The 14,960-nt window shown below is 35.6% G+C and overlaps 1 protein-coding gene across 1 annotated transcript in view; it reads left to right on the top strand.

Moving 5' to 3' along the window:
- Il1rapl2 (interleukin 1 receptor accessory protein like 2) overlaps window positions 1-14,960 on the top strand; it is a 1,053,788-nt gene that overhangs the window by 133,138 nt on the left and 905,690 nt on the right. The window lies entirely within an intron of this gene.

The following is a 14,960-nucleotide window of genomic DNA, read 5'->3' on the forward strand; positions in this document are numbered from 1 at the left end:
TAACTGTAGATGATATATAATAGTATTTATTGAAGTGGAAAAAGAAAACAGAAGTTAAAGTCAAAGATAGAGAGTAGGTTTTTGGATATACCGCTTGAGTCATCAAAACAGATCTACATTAAATTATGTGATCCAATATATTCTCTCTTTTTTAATTAATTTTTTATTGTGAAAATACTGTACAAAGGGGTTACAGTTACATGAGCAAGAGAATGAGTACATTTCTTATTCAGCATTTAAGACACTTGAAGTATTATATTTTCTGTTACTTGTAACCAAAAAGATCCATTTGGCTCTCCTGCTGACTTCTAGGTCTTATATATACTTATACAGTACAAAGTTTTCAACGTGCAATACATGTGTATGTGTGTGTGTGTGTGTGTCTGTGTGTGTGTGTGTGTGTGTGTGTACAGTAGCAATAGGAAGGGTAGAAAGGGAGGGAGGAAACAAAAGAACATGGTTAAATATTTTATCCTAGATTATCAGAAAGGTTGAAATGGGCACATTTATTCTGTAAATGGCCATTTATTTCATGTTTAGTGATGCATTATGCCAGTTGCTGTGCTGGACACTGGATATTCAGAGTTCAGCAATAATCTAACGCTGTTTATAATGTAGTGTGTATGATTCCATCATACAAAGAACACTTGTCTAGGGTAATTGGAGAAAGTACAAGAGACATATAATTAAGATATTTTAGATATATCATTATAACTCCATGGCTTTATAATTTTCAAACATAAACTCTGCTCCTTAGTGTGAATACTAAGCAATCAAATTGAGAATGCCATTATATGTAAAGGAAATAGCACAAGACATATCTTTAAGGGTTCCTCAGCTTTGAAGGCCTTATGAAGCTACTAGAAGTGATATTAAGTATATGACTAATATTTCTTGTGTGACAGAAACAATAATTTAAGAATTTCTGTTCCTATTTAGAAATAATGCCAATTTAAGAAACCAATGTTTAAAACTCAATCACTTTGTATGTGTGTATATTTCTAACATGTAGATACTGCAGTCTATTAAAACTATTTTATTAATTTAAAAAAAAACCTGAAATGAAAGTGAGAGAAGGGGTGGATTAGGTTAGTGTTAGCAGGCGCTTTGTATTTGTATTTTTGTATTTGTATTTGTATGCTGTTTTGTAGAATGGGAACTTGGTACAACTACTTAAAGATAAAATTTTTTTAAAAAACTGAAATGTATATCACAAAATTGGTAAATCAAAACAAATGATCTTTGAATTTCTAGTTTGATCTCAGCCATGAGATTGTTAAATGCTATTTATTTTCTGCATGTTCTATCTAGGTAGTAAAATTTATTGGTTTTATTTTTGTTGAGGATGATGATTTTTTTCCTCACCCTATCTAAAAGTTATAGGAATGTCTTTTGTCTTATGCTGATTTTGCATATTTTAAAAGGCTAAACAGGCTGAGAGTGTAGCTCAGTGGTGAAGCAGATCTTTAGTATGTACAACACTCTGGATTCAAACTCTAGCACTGGAAAAAAAGGTATATACAATTATGTTTAATAATATCAAATAATATGTGCTTCTATAGTTATAAAGTAGAAAAAATTGTTCATCTTTATGTTACTTTTTCTTTTATCTATTGCAAAGCATCATTTTTCTGTCTAGTGACACAGATTATGGTCATGTATTTTGGTTGATTTTTCATGTATGTGATTTCAGTTGACCTCCAAATGATTTCTTCTGGGCTCTTAAAAGAATGCTTGTCCAGCTGCCTAATGTGGTACACTTGGCTTCTTGTACTACTCATCTCTTTGTCTACTGACACTGGAGGAAGAGACTCTTCTTTGGCTGCTGGAGATAGTGCCCCTCCCAAGTCAATTTAGCAATAAATGCCTAGAAAATAAAAAAGAAAATAATGCCAGTGCTTAGATCTGGCCTATATGATGGAAGATGAATAAGATGAATTTACTCTCTCCCTAGAATCCAAACCACATTATCTGAAGGTATATTTGCATCTCCAGTGAGGTGCTAGTGCAGCACAAAGAATAGTTCATAGATATCATCCTTCTTGAGGTTAAAACAGACTGAAGTAGGCCACTTTGATGGGGGCAGAGGAATGAGACAGAGGTAAAAAACTTAGCATATTTCATTCATAAGTGACTAGATCATTTACATCATTTGCAAGGCATAAATTAGTGTGTTGCAAAGAATATAGCACAAATAAAAATATGTGATTTAAATAGAGAATGGGGCAAATAGCTGAGAATTATTCATATGTGCAATGTTGTAGTCAGGTTTCACTTCTAATAAAATCTGATGCCTTAACCCTCTCCCTTACTATGCTCTATTATGTTCTTTTACCAGCCATTCTAGAAAACACACATTCCCACCACTGCCAGTCTTCTTACTCTTTCACTATCTTGCTAAATACCTTTAAATATGCACTCAGTGTCAGTAGACTTCTGGGTGCCCTGGAGGAAGAAGAGTTCTGCCCATGCGTTCATTCTAAATTAAGCATAAAGGTTAGTGTTCAATTGCAAAGATTTGCAAATAATATTTTCAAAACACTTTGCAATCTAAAAATTACTTTCCAAAAGCTAAATAGATTTTCATTTATTTCAATATAAGCTGTCTACAATAAGGGTCAGTGTTTTTTTTTTAGACTAGAAAAAACAGATTATAACTCTAGATGTAGATGATCAAATGATTGGTGGCCATTAAAATACCACTGGGAGTTGTTATTTGGGAATTTAAAAAGGCTTAAGTGAAAGGGATCATTAAAAATAGCATAAGGAAATATAGCTTGGGATGGCTCAAAGAATATAAATACATTTTTACTTTGGAAATTTTCCTATTTATAAAATGGAAATTTAATGAACCAAATGGAGTGATTATTTGTATTGCTCAATGACTTATTTGGAGAAGAGTTGATGGGATATGTAAAGCATCTGCCACTTTTAAGTGGTGACTTTAATAGATTATGAACTGTCTGGTGAAATGGATAACAAGGAAACAGAGGTCATGCATTGAATGTAAAATCAACTGAAAAATGAAGATGAACCAGCCCTGCAATTATAATGTGTTAATGGGGGAAAAGCATTTAATTTACAATTAGCAAAGCATCAGCATTCAAAGCACTTGCATTCTGAAGGCCATAGAAAGGAAATTTCATATGTGTTGTAACAAAAGGCATAACACGCTTAAGTAGCCCACAGAGTTAGTTAAGCTATGTTTTCAAAACCATGACATCAATAACAAGGTTTATGAGAAGAAGGAGACAGATGGAGGGATATCTCTTAGGAAATTAGTTGGTTGATCACAAAGTACACAGAGGATGGTCAGATTTCTGAGCCACCATATGTCACCATTTGTCTCACTGCTGTGTAGGTGTGGAAGGAGGAGTCACTCCACTGGGGTCTACCCATATCTCCTTTGCTTGACAGCTCATTCATTTATTCATTCCTACATGTGTTTCTTTATTCATTGAACACATATAGTTTCTGAGCAATTATGATGTGTGGGATTATGATAACTGGGAAAGAAAGACTATTGGGAGAAGATGAAATATCAGAGTAGAAAGTGGGAAAAGTTCTTTTTTTGAGGGTTGGGGGGTCCGCTCGGGGGGCTTGAACTCTGGGCCTGGGCGCTGTCCCTCAGCTCTTCAGCTCAAGGCTAGCAGTCTACCACTTGAGCCACCTTCCCAGCCCAGGGAAAAGTTCTTATACTATTTAGCGAGAGAAGATGACTAAACTTGGGCCACATTCTTGAACTTTTCAAGATTGCCAATTGTGTATCCAGAAAAGCTTGTTACAGAGCAACATCTTTCGATGCTAAACTGAGAACTAGGTACAATGGGATCACTCTTTTGACTTTGATACCAATTAACATGTTTGACATTGGGCCAACCTTTGAGCTTTCAGTGCCTTAGTCTTCTTTTCTAAAAATGAAGTTTATTGTGTAATATTGCTTGATCTGGTCTCACGCAACATGAGTTAGAGATTCATTAGATGAAAGCAGTGATCAGTGAAAAGCTCCTCCATGGTGTCCAGTGAAAAGTGTGACTAGCAATTTGAATGTCAGCTCTAAAGTTCTAATAGGGTTCATTTTAAAGAGGTCACTTTGTAAAAAACAGAAAATTGTATTCTTAAAAATCTGTATATATGGGCTGGGAAGGTGGCTCAGTGGTAGAGCGCTTGCTTTGTGTGCCTGAGGCCCTGGGTTCGATTCCTCAGCACCACATAAGCAAAAAGAAAAAAGCTGGAAGTGGCGCTGTGGCTCAAGTGGTAGAGCGCTAGCCTTGAGCTGAAGAGCTGAGGTACAGCGCCCAGGCCCCACGACAGGCCCCCCCCCAAAAAAATCTGTATATATTTCAATACTAGTAGATTTACAAATAAGATGCTACTGAGAGTTCACATATTTCTCATACTCAGCTTCCATTACTATTAATACTTTACATTGGTATGATGTTTTTCTCAAATATTGATGGATTATCATAAAGTAAATTTAGATTTCCTTAGTCCTTCTCCAATGTTAATTTCTCTAATCTGAGATTTCATTTAGTTAGCATGTCTACTTCGACTTCTCTTGCTGTTCTGTTTTGTCACTTTCCTGATTTTGATGACCTTGACATTTTAAAAATTATGTTAAAATGTATATCACATAAACTTGACCATATTAGCCATTTCAAGTGTATATATCAGTGCATTACGTATATACATGTTGTCACCAACATCCATTTCCAGAACACTTCTCACATTGAGAAATGAAAATAGGGATACAGGTGGACCCATTGCAACAATGAGATGTACAAGTCCTTATGTTCTAAACGAACTTTACAACTTTCCTGCAGGGTGTGGGGCAGGGAGGATTGTGGGGGGGGAGGATGGGAAGGGATGGGAAGGGGAAACAAAGGAGGAGGCTACAATGCTTGATAAGAAATGTACTCATTATCTTGCCCATGTAATTGTAACTCCTCTGTACAGTATTTTCACAATAAGAAAAAAGAAAAAGGAAATTGAAAATTTTGAAGTACACATACACTATTTCCTAACCCTCTGAAAATCCCCTTTTCCCTTTTGTCTCTTTTGACTAACCCATGAACCTCATTTGTCGTTTAGTATCTCATTTATTTCACCTTAGAATGTGTCCTCTGTGGTTCATCTATGATATACCATTGTGACTAAATTTCCTTCCTTTTTAAAAAACATACCAGTTCTGGGGCTTAACTCAGTGAGTGTGTACTGTTTCTGAGGGTTTTGTTTTATTTTTTTCCTCAAAGCTAGCACTCAACTACTTGAGACACAGTTCTATTTCCAGCTTTTTGTTAGGTAATTGGAGATCAGAGTTTCATGGACTTTCCTGCCTGGTGGCTTTAAGTGGTGATCCTCAGATTTCAGCTACCTGAGTATCTAGGATTATAGGCATGAGCCTGTGGTGCCCAGCATCCATTTCCTATCTATCTATCTATATCTATCTATCTATCTATCTATCTATCTATCTATCTATCTATCTATCTATCTATCTATCTATCTATCTATCTATCTATCTATCTATCTATCTATCTATTGTTAGTTGGTTGTGGGGCTTGAATTCCAGTCCTGCATGCTGTCCCTGAGCCCTTTTGCCCAAGAGTAGAGGTCTACCACTTGAGTTTCAGTGCCACTTCCTGCTTTTTCTGACTAGTTTTTTTTCCTTTTTTCTTTCTTTTTTTCTTCCTTTTTTATTGTGAAAATACCATACAGAGGGGTTACAATTACATGGGCAAGATAACTAGTACATTTCTTATCAAGCATTGTTGCCTCCTCCTTTGTTTCCCCTTTCCATCTCTTCCCATCTCTCTCCCCCCTCCCCTGCCCGCCCCCCACACACTGCCGCCCCTGGCCAAAGTTGTAAAGTTTGTTTTTCAGCATAACGACTTGTACATCTCATTGTTTCAATGGGTCCACCTGTATCTACTAGTTTTTTTTTTAATTGTATATAATAGTCTCATGGACTTTCCTGCCTGGGCTGGCTTCCAACCATTAACTTCAGATCTTAGCCTCCTGACTAGCTAGGATTATAGGCATAAACCACCAGTGCCTGCCTTTTCCTTCCTTTTTAATCTGATTATTATTGTATTCTGTAGTTATTCTAGATCCCATTTATCCCTTCATCTGTGGATAAACACCTGGCTTGTTTCTACCTCTTGGTTATTTAGAACAGGATTTCTGTAAATGTGGGGTGCAAATATCTTTTGGGGCCCCTACTTTCAGTTTTTGAGCTATACCCTGAAATCAGCCAGTAATTCTATTTTTAATATTTTGAGGAACCACTGTCATGATTTCCATAACAAGTACTTCCGTTTATATTGTTACCAGCAGTACACAAAGGTTCCTATTTCTCTATATTCTCATAAACACTATTTTCTTTATTTTTGTCAGCCATGGGCTTGAATTCAAGGCCAAGGGTGCTGTCCCTGAGGGTTTTTTTTCCCTCAAGACTAGAGTTCTACCACTTTGAGCCATGACTCCACTTCCAGGTTTGTTTGTTTCTTTTTTAGGTAGTTAATTGGAGGCAAGTGTCTCGGATCCTTTCCTGCCTGGGCTTGCTTTCAACCAAGATCCTCAGATTTCAGCCTTCTGAGTAGGGTTATAACGATGAACTACCAGTGCCCAGAAACACTTTTATTTCTATATTTTGGTCATCCTAATGAGTGTGACATGGTCTTTGGTTTGCATTTTCCTAATGACTAGCGATATTAAACATCTTTTCTTATGTTTGGTGGTCATTGATATATCTTAATTTGAGATATTTCTATTTAGGTCTTTTGCCCATTTCATATTCAAATTTTTTGTTGTTAAGTTCTGTAACGTTTTTTTTTTTACGTTCCAGGTATTAAAATTTTCTGAGACAATTGATTTATAAACATGTTCTCCCATCCCATGGGTTACCAAAGATATTAATTTGAAAAAAGCTTGTAAACCATTTGACAACAGAACCCCCAAATCAAGCACTTTCACTTATAAATCAGATTTTTTTGGTTTACTACTTTATTGTTATTGTTTCCTACTCAGTTTCATACTCAAAATGACTCAGAGGTATTTGATTCATAAAAGATTTGTGTGCAGTGAAAGAAGAGAATGCTAGGAGTAAATGGATAATTGAAATCTTTTAATCCACAGAAATATACCCAATTAAGATAGGTTCCATTTAGTGAACAGGTAGGCTATTGTTAGCTTATAACAATTAAAAATTATTCAACTCTCCATGTGTGAAAGAGACAAAATATCTTCAAATCAAGTTTCAAATTGTATACATATCTTTTTAGGAGAAAGGAGCTCAGGGGATGATACTGAGTGTCTTAGAGATGATCATCATAACACTTCACCAACAAACCTCACTATAAGGCTTCCCTTCCTCATCTTCCTTCAAACTGTTGATTTCTTCTTTTCTTTTCATTCAGGAAGGAACCCCATTCAATCAATAAGTCTAAAATACTAGTGGCAGAACTGGGCTTAGACTAATAGCTTATAACATGCTATTAGGAGCTTTTAGTAGAAAAATGTACATTTTGATAGAATTTGAAGATGAATAAGAGAATTATGGGATGACAGGGGCTTCAACTTTCAAGTTCCCTTCTGGGAACCATTTGATGGGCTTGGCCTTCATCCTTGGAAGCACTAAAAACAACATTTCCACATTGAGTAGGCCAATACTTACTAAATCAGATTTGCTCCAATGTAATCAGCCTCTTCATCACCAAGAGGCCTTAACAGATGTAAGTGTGTCTATTAGGGCTAGAGATGGATAGAAAAGTACTGAACAAGATGAAAATAGTAGAGTTCACTACTAATCGTAGTCCAGAGAGCCTTTCTTGCTCAGATGTTTAGGATTAGTTGTATAAAACAGTGAAGTGAGATACCAGCTATTTAATCCTCTCAAAAGACAAATGAGTTAAGTGTGACTATTATCACTCCAATTTTGCAAAAGAAAGAATTTGACTCTATGCAGGAAGAAATACATGTCAGGTGTTTCTGATCTCATAACTCTTGCTTCTAACCCAACTTTTCTCTCTTTGTCTCTCTTATCTGTATGTCTGTGTGTTTTAGTAGAGATTAACATGGGAAATTATAATGTGGAAAAATGTGTGACCGAAAAATTAAAACTGGAGTTATTCTACAGGAAGAAGAGTTAAATGACAGTTAAAGCATCCGCTTGAAGAAAACAGCACTTACCTTCTCAGTAACTCCTATAATATCATCTTCAGTTTGAAGAAAAGCAAAGTGAAATTGATAAAATATTTTTATTTGAAACTAAGAAGCAAATGTGTTTTTCTTCATCTCAGGAATTTAGATTAGGTAGTTGTAAAGCTGAAATGCAGAAACCAAAATCAGGTAGGGATCTATAGATGGATTATAAAATACCAAAGCACCAAAATATGAACATCAAACAAATACTAAGTAAAACAGCATTTGCAATTGCAGGATTGCTTGCCTTATGCTATTTCTGGGGATAACTAAAACATTTATCTGTTTATCCAGCTGTTGGACAACAGTTAGTGACAGCCTCTGTAATTCTGAAAAATCACTGATACTTTGAGAAATCCAGGCATTGTGCTCATACTTGTGTAATCACAGGACATAGCTCATTCTGGAATCTCTGTAGTATGGAAACATGGCCACATATGCAAAGATAGAATAAGGCATTTGCTTCAATTATAGGAAGATAATGTCTGTTTCCATTATGGTATTCTTGTAGTATTGTTTAGTCCAGGTCTTACCAAGCAATGTTTTTTTTTAAGCTTTCTTATAGAATTTCTGTTAACACGATTATGTTTTTAGGACTTGATATTTTTTCTTCTCTATTTCTATGGAGTACCTTCTGCCTTTGGAAATTAGAAAAAAATGATTGTGATAATAATATCCCAGCCCAGTCCCAGCTGAACCACATGATCCTATTCTTCTCCATCTGCTATGAATTTTGCCGTTTGACAAAGGCTTGACCTTTGGTACACCAGATTTCTCTTTGATTACTGTTCATTTTTACATTTCACCAATGTACTTTGGAAGGTATTTATCCTAATGACTTGCCATCTAAACAAGTCAGTTCTTTAGTTACATTCTCATCTGCATGTTCTATGCAAGTCTATTTGGTATGAACAGAATCACAGTTGTTTTTGGAAATTTGTTTCCTAGTACATTACAGTAACACAGAACCGTCCACATCATTTGCAATGTGTCGAAATGAAATGGTCCTCTAAGAAGTTTCCAAATAATGTTGTATTAGGAAATCTCAAAGTAAAATATTTTCAACTTTTCTTAGAATTTTTTGGTAGTAACTAGAAAAATGAACTTAATAACTGATTTTTTTCATTTTTTGACCTCTATAATTTCAGGCAATAATTATTAACTGTTAATATAATACAGACTTGGTGTTATGTGTTTTACATGTACTGTTTTCAGAGTCTTCCTAGTTTTTGTCAGGTCCACCATACAGATGCTGAAATTGGTGCTCAGAGTATTTCAGAAATTCTTCCAAATGCCTGGAGCTAATGATACAGGAACTGAGATTCAAAACCAGTCTGACTCTAAAGCAGATTATTTTTTAGCATTTCACTAATAGTAGTACACAGACTAACATGCTACTATAGCCATCACCAAATAACACAATTTAAATAATATAGAAATTTCATTCTGTTCAATATTGCAATATTAATGGGGACATTGTGCTCCATAAAGTCACTTAAAGGTGCAAATTTCTTTCATTCAGGACATCTCTGTGACCTAGGAATGTCCCTTAATTGAACAGGCATGCCCGGATAGTGTTTGTAGCTATATTCTAGCCCATGGAAAGAATAAAAAAGAACTCTATAGGTTTGTATTTTTATTTCAATGTATATGAAGAAGATGCACACATCCCTACAGTTCATATTATTTGCACTAGCTACATAGGCATACTTAACTGCATATACCTTTGACACTAGCAGCCAAGAATCTAACTTGGGTGCTCCTGCACCCTCAGTTACCCAATGTGATAGTATTAAGTGATGAGACAATTGGAATGTGATTAAACTATGAGGGATAACATGTGGCATCCATGCTCTAATGAAAAGTGTAACCTCATCTGGTGTCAGTGGCTCAAGAGGATCAAAGTTCAAAACCAGCCTAGACAGGAAAATCTGTGAGACTCTTATCTCCAATTAACCACAAGAAAACTGGAAGTAAGGCTGTGGCTCAAAGTGGTAGAATGCTATCCTTGAGCAAATAAAGCTCAGGGACAGAGCTGAGTTCAAGCCCCAGGACTGTCAAAAAAGTTTAAGCTCTTGTCCCTTTCAACATTTGAAAATGGATCAAGAAGGTGCCATGTTGGAAAGGGCTACAAGCAATAAATTGATGTTGTATATACATTACTCAGTCTCTGCTGTTTTGTTATAATGGCCCAAATGAACTTGGATGCAGAACTTGTGAGAAGAGAAAAATTTCAAGGGATATCAATCAGTCTGTCACAGTGCCCTAATATCTGTTGCTAATCATCATTCTCGCTTACAGAACATAAGAAATCAAGTAAACATCAATAGGAGACTACTTTCTATAAAAGAAAGAACAACTTTAACTTAGATATTCTGGTTATTGTGGGTATGATGATTTAGGGATAGAATTTACATAGATTTGTGTTTACTTGCACATTTATGCGAATATTTACTTAGGTTTATAGCCTTTGTTGAGAAGCTAGGTTTAGTGACCTTGATTATTTTAGTACTTATAATAGTCAAATTCACTCTGATGTAGTCATTTTTCAGTAGTTCCTCTCTTGTAATATTGACATCCTGAACTATCATGGGTAAATTCTTGCAAATGTGCCATTAGGTAAACGTTTTCTTTGTTGAGCATCCTACACCATTGGAAAGAAGAATGTATTAGTAATTCTTTAGCTGTGATGATTCTCTGACCTCTTCATTTTGTTCTAGTTTGTGTCAGTTGATAGGCTAGGTGTTGATTAAATAAAGGGCCAGGTACAGGTTTTATGGTTTATAGCAGCTCTATTTTGATATCAAAGGTAAATAGTATGTAGATTCCCTCCTATTGTGACCATAGAGACAGTAAACTCAAGAAGGCTTCTAGGAGTACTAGTATATTTTTTTACTTCTTTGAGCAAAGTTTCATTCTCGGGTCTAGGAAATGTACTTCCACAGCTTGATTCACTTGTAAATACTTCTTCAAGGGAAGCATTAAAAGCCATCCAAGATCACAGCTGAATGAACACAATTTAACAATCATGTCAAGAAAAACAAGCCAAACTTAGATCAAAAAGAACAATACCACATAGTTTTCTCATTCGTGGAATCTAAGTTTAAGAAAAAAACTGGACATGAAGATCAAAGTGCTACTACTTGAGGGTGGGGAGCGGGGAGCCGCTGGACTTGGGAGGGAGGGACACTGAAAGGGGTGGGAAGATATGATCAAAGTATATAGTACATACTCTAAAAGTTAGTAATGTAAAACATTTAAATTTTTTCAAAGAAATTAAAAAAGAAGGGAAGCAAGAAAGTAATACTGGGGTGAATATGATCAAAGTTCATACACACACACACACACACACACACATATACATATACATATATATGGAAGTGATCACACTAAAACACATCACTTTATGTAATTAGTATATTTAAACTTTAATAAAAATCCATCCAGTACTGTAGGCCAAGTGGAACAGGGAAAATTAACAGAAGGAGTAACAGGTTTTGTCTATGAGTTCATATTAGGGCTACAAGACAGGAAGTTGGGTTATTGAGATAAAGAGAACTGTGGAGATAGTAGATTTATTTAAGTATCTCTCTCTTCATTGTTCACTAGAGTATTGGCAGGATAATTCAGTTATCTTCTTTAAAGTTCCTGAGGGTCGTTCACTCTGGAAAGACATTGATAAAGGTGACTACTTTTCAGATGGAGAAGTCAATCCAATTGCTCTTGTTTATTTCTAGGGTTCAAAATCAAATGACTCTTCTTAGCCCAATGCAACAAAAAGGTATTCTACTTATATGCTTTCCCATCGTATGATCAATTTCAAAATTCACTTTTATTTATTTCAATTCAGCTTAAATGTCAAGGCAGCCTTTTTAATTGGAAACGATCCCTATTGAATTTTTAACTTATGCTGAAAAGATGGTTGCTGGTGGCTGGTTTTATGAGGTGTTTGGTGTTTTATTTTGGCTTAAATCTGTTTTTATTGCTCTAATATTGTCAGAAGATGCATTATCTCTACTGGAATTTCTAGTGCTCAATGTACAGGTTATCTTCACTATGACAGCTCTGTATCTTCAATGTCAGATACACAGCTCTCGAGTCATACTAGATTTACACATTCTATTATACTTCTATTGAACAACTCTTAATCTACTCAGAAGAAAACATGCTACAACCAGCAAATTTTATCCCCTTGCATTTAATGGGAACCTTTCTTGATGGACAATTGTATTAGAAATGCTCCAACTAGATCCAGCCTGTTTCAAAGATTCTGAAAGTTTAACCCTAAAAAACCACACGCTAGTTGGTAATTTAATATTGTCATAGACCCAAATTTTTACCCTGTATTTACTGGCTTATCCCTTCCCCCAGATGCCAGTAATTCTAGAGATCTTATCTAATGGAATCCCTGTTTTAGTCATTGGAAGATAGATTTTATTTACAATGGCATTTCATGCTGAAATTGCATGGCAAGGCATACATGTACTTCCTGGGATAACTCTACTGCATATGTTTATATTGATTTTATTTTAATGCATGTGTGGATTCATAAAGTAGTATAATGTATTATAATGAGGTTCAGAATTTATTAAATGATTTTATCTTTAGAGAAATATTTTTGAAATTAAGAGAGGAGGCAATGTTTCTTCTACAGCTTGCATTATTAGGTGGGTAAGGGCTATTATTCAGGCCAGTTCATTTTTCTCATTGCTTTTTCTGTCCTTTGGCTGTATGAATGTAAAGTAACCAGAGATGGGGACAGAGACTATTGCTAGTCTTCTTTATTGCACTATGGGGAAAATAACGCCTTCCTTGATGATGAAATGAACACCAAAATTGCAAAACATGTTCACTATATAGTTAGATATGGTGGTGAAAGAATCTGAATAGAAAGTACACTCTAGAATTATCCACAAATCAATGTTCACATATTCATCTGGTTTCTCTTTTTTTCTGTCTCATTCTCTTTCCCTTTCTCCCTTTCTTTTGTGTGTGTGAGGGGCTGTATTTCACTAACACTTTGTTTGTAGATATTAATATCTGAGAAATCTTTTTGGGTAAGGAAATATTTTTAAAACTTTCTTTCAACCACAAATGTGAAAAACATTCTTAGCTTATGATGGTATTAGTCATAATATGTAGCATAGTTGCCAAGCGCTCTGCTCAGGCTCACAGATCTGAAAAAAGAAGTTTCATTTTGACATGTCCAAATATGCATATAACATATCTTGATCAGGCTTACCCATTCTGTAACCCCCCTTCATCTCCTTACTTCCCAAAGCAATCTCAACAAGCTTTATTATCCAATTTTTACATATGTACATAAAGTATTTTGACGATATTAACTCTCTTTCATCCTCTCTTTTCATCATCCCTCCTCCCTTGGACATGACCTCTTTTACAATTCTGTCATCCATTTTTAAGCATATGCTAATTGCTCAAGGATTTTCACATGGTATTTTGCACATTCATGAGCATTATTTAATCAGATAATCAATATTTCTCTTATATCTTCCTTGGCATCTTTATTTAGTGGACATTTGCAGACATGTGTTATTAGGTTTAGAAATCTCTTATCCTAGAAGACCACCAGAAAAGCTAAACAGTAAGCAGAGCCTATCAGCAGACAAAAATAAGAGAATGAGGAGGATGAAAAAATTGGAAATTTGACATTTATGTTGGCATGACAACTCATTTACTAGCCATCTCTCTTTTGTTCACCACTCTTCTGGAAGTGGAAAAGGTAATCTGGACTTTAAGGATAATCACTTTCTTGAAATGCTAAGTATTTTAGACTTGAAAAAATTCAAATAACAGCTAGCAGGTAATCTAAAAAGAAATCATAAAACAGAAAGTCTCATTACAAGTATAATTGCTGGATATGATATCCCTATATTACTTTAACCTATGTTGGTACTTTCTATTGGAAGGGAAGATTATTTCAATTACTGTCAGAGAATTGGCTTTGAGAAGGACCACTACCAATCTTCTCCCTCCTTCCTTATTCAGATCTTCCACCTTTTGCTCTCAGTGTTGTGACCTTGAATCAGCCTTTCGTTTCAGTCCTACCTCCTTTTCCTCCCCTAGTCAATCCCCACAGTTAGCATTTTATATGCCATTGAATTTACAAGATTTATTCCAGAGGCTCAGCACTTCTACCTTGTTGCAGCTGCTATAGCACTTACCTCTTATCCTTTTCAAAAGCAAAACTGAACCAAAGGAGTGAATGTAGCAAAGTAACTACTCAGAAGCTGGCAGGATGTTATCTCTGAGAGATTGCTTAGTTTGCAGAAACAAATGCCATGCATGCTTCCATGTTGCTTAGTATGATTTGTCACTTGGAATTCTCAAGCATTTGATGTGAGTCCCTGCCTTGTTCAGCTTCTCATCAGAATGCACTACAATTTGTCCACTTCAAACCCACCAGGAACAAAGGGCATTCACTTTGACATCTGCTCTTCGGAGGCAGCCCATTAATACTGCACTCGATGTGTCAAGTTCTTAATGAAATACTTTTCTCTTAGTTCTTTTATCCACAATCAGATGGCCTGGATCAAGGTCAGTGCCCACCCGAGACTATTTTTCTTTTTTCTTTTCCCTTTTGACAGCCACCATATACCCTGCTTGATTCCAATCCACAGATCCTTTTTTGCTCAGGCAGCAGTAAATGTGGAACAAATATTGGGGATAGTTCAAACACTGTTAGTATACCAGGCTTCAGCCACTCTCAGAACTATGTCCTCGGTTACTGTCCAATCCAA

The sequence above is a fragment of the Dipodomys spectabilis genome, unplaced genomic scaffold, assembly GCF_019054845.1.
Source record: "Dipodomys spectabilis isolate Male_0828 unplaced genomic scaffold, ASM1905484v1 ptg000113l, whole genome shotgun sequence".
In the NCBI taxonomy this organism is placed as follows: domain Eukaryota; kingdom Metazoa; phylum Chordata; class Mammalia; order Rodentia; family Heteromyidae; genus Dipodomys; species Dipodomys spectabilis.